At 41.4% G+C, this 2,553-nt stretch overlaps 1 non-coding gene across 1 annotated transcript; it reads right to left on the bottom strand.

Annotated features, from left to right (window-relative positions):
- Positions 1-753: 753 nt before the first annotated feature.
- Trnag-ccc (transfer RNA glycine (anticodon CCC)) lies at positions 754-825 on the bottom strand. Its single transcript has one exon. It is a non-coding gene; the product is annotated as a tRNA-Gly (tRNA).
- Positions 826-2,553: the final 1,728 nt, after the last annotated feature.

A 2,553-nucleotide genomic window follows, 5' to 3' on the forward strand; every position in this document is an offset into this window, starting at 1 on the left:
AGTGAAAGCAGACCGGTTAACAGACGCCCCAGCCCTGTGGACGAGCTCGATATGCAGGCGAGGACCTCATCCCGCGACCATGCCGATGTCGAGATAAGTGGCCACACCCACTAACATCATTTCCCGATTAACTAAATCCCTCCCTTTCCCATAGATTAAGATGGTAGAATATGAAACGGTCTCCAAAGGTGTAGAAGAGTAAAGTGATAAATGATGTGTTCAATTGTGTTGTAAGGAAAGTAATTGGTGTTTGTAATCAAGTTTCTGGTTCAGACCTACGAGAAGGCAGGTCGGTGAATAAATATGCTGTTCGCAGCATTGACATTATCCATATAAATTTCATCCCTTCTCCCGCATTCTATATTCACTGTTGTTGTGAAGCAATACTTAGTTTCTCTCTGACTTTTGGAAATTTGTTGATAATTGGTGTCTATGTGATAAGCTAACCCCCGACCAGTACAGAGAGAAGCTAACAGACCAGACCAAAATTTATCCGCCTCTGTACAACATTGGTCGGCCCCTTGAGACGAAAAGGGGTGTGGGGGTTGCATATATATATATATATATGCATATATATACATATCTATCTATCTATATATATATATATATATATATATATATATATATATATATCATATCATATCATATGTGAGATATTGTATGAGAAAGGAAGGAGATATCGGTGCATAGGTTTGACATCATTATTCCTCTTACTGTTCCTCCTTTTCGGAAAAACGCAAGAGTTGAAAAATTGGTCTCCGCTGGGAATCGAACCCGGGTCTTTGGCATGGGACGCCAACGCCTTAACCGCTCGGTCACGGAGACGTCATACTTAGCTGTTCAGGCAGACCCAAGCTCGAATACCCGACGGACCAACCTTTCAACTCTTTATGCGCCTGTTCCTTTTTGGGGCAGAGAGTTATGAATAACAACCAGCCGCGTGCCTCAGCTGGATCTGCAATGAGATTCGCGTAGCGGTGAATTGGGATAATGTTTTGCGAAAGAAGTCACCGCTACAACAGCTTTTTGGCTTCTCCTGAATAATTTTGCACATGTGAGATATGAGAAAAGAAGGAGAAATCGGTGCGTAGCTTCGACATAATTATTCCTCTTACTGTTCCTCCTTTTCTACATATACATATACATATATATATATATATATATATATATATATATATATAATCAAAATGTGTACAATTTGTGAACTTTTTGCTCCCCCTGCTGAGCAGTCATACAGACGAGTTTGACAGCACACACACACACACACACACACACACACACACACACACACACACACATTATGTGTGTCCATTCAGTCTATCTAATGAGTGTCCTAATTTTAGACCTACTTGCCAGACCCATGGGATAAGTTAACGTGACTGCACATTTTTCTTGGCTCATTAAAAATTTCATGGTGCGTCAGCTGCAATAGGCATATTGTTGTGTCAGACAACGTATCTCCCTAAACAAGGATATATCACAAAGTACTGTATACGCTATAATTTTCGCGTACATAAATTTTCGCGAATTGCCGCCGTCACACATTTTCGCGAGTGGTTAAATTCGCGATTGGGGGACCAGAGAAAATATGAAGTGGCAAAGAAAGTGTGAATTTTCAACTTACTAGCAAATAAGAATGATACTAGTTATACACTGCATGAAAAAGACTTGCCAAACTCTGCAAACTAGTAAGTTAGAATTCAACATTTTTGAAGTGGTTAAGTCCATCGCGCTAGATTTCTGACAAGTGGTCCCCTTGCGATAATGGATTGGCTCTCTACAGTATTCGTAAGTAGACGTGGACATGCGTAAACAAGCTTAGCCAGTATGGTCTGTTCGGTAAGCCGTGACATGGTATACTAGTACTGAAATGTTCGTATCATCAAGGCAAGGGATTCATTTTGGAAGGTAATATTTTCGCGTGTTGTTAATTTCGCGAATAGCTCCCGACTCGCGAAATTCGCGAAAATAAAACCCCCGCGAAATATATAGCGTATACAGTATGTGTCTGTTCAGAAGTCAGAGGGAATGTTTTGTCGTATTTCAACTTGATAAAATTCTACAAAGACCAAAAAAAAAAAGGGGGGGGGGAGTGAAGCTGTTTTCAATTTGAGGAAATTATACACACACGCTTATTTGTATTTGTTCTTTTTTTTTCGGGGGTGATGGCGGGGGCGTGTTTTTTTTAGACGGCACTGATTGGGGAAACTAAGAATCTATCGGGGACCCTATCCCTAAACCTAACCCTAATCCTAATCCTAACCCTAACCATCAAACCCTAACCCTAACCCTAACCCTAACCCTAACCCTAACCCCAACCCTAACCCTAACCCTAACCATAACCATAACCAAAATCCCTAACCCAACGTTTTTCCCATAGGTTTAACACGCGCCATGCCCCAATCTGTGCCGTCTTTAAAAAAAAAACGCTGGCGGGGGGGGGGGGGGGGGGTGTTGCATAAAGAAATGGAAATTGTCTCGCCAATTAGGAGGTATCCGACTCTCACATTATCGACCTCAATCATTTGCCACTTTTTTGTATTGGCAAAGTCA

This window comes from Diadema antillarum, unplaced genomic scaffold (genome assembly GCF_040938485.1).
Source record: "Diadema antillarum isolate AM-2024a unplaced genomic scaffold, OU_Dant_1.0 scf00000039, whole genome shotgun sequence".
NCBI classification, from domain to species: Eukaryota; Metazoa; Echinodermata; class Echinoidea; order Diadematoida; family Diadematidae; genus Diadema; species Diadema antillarum.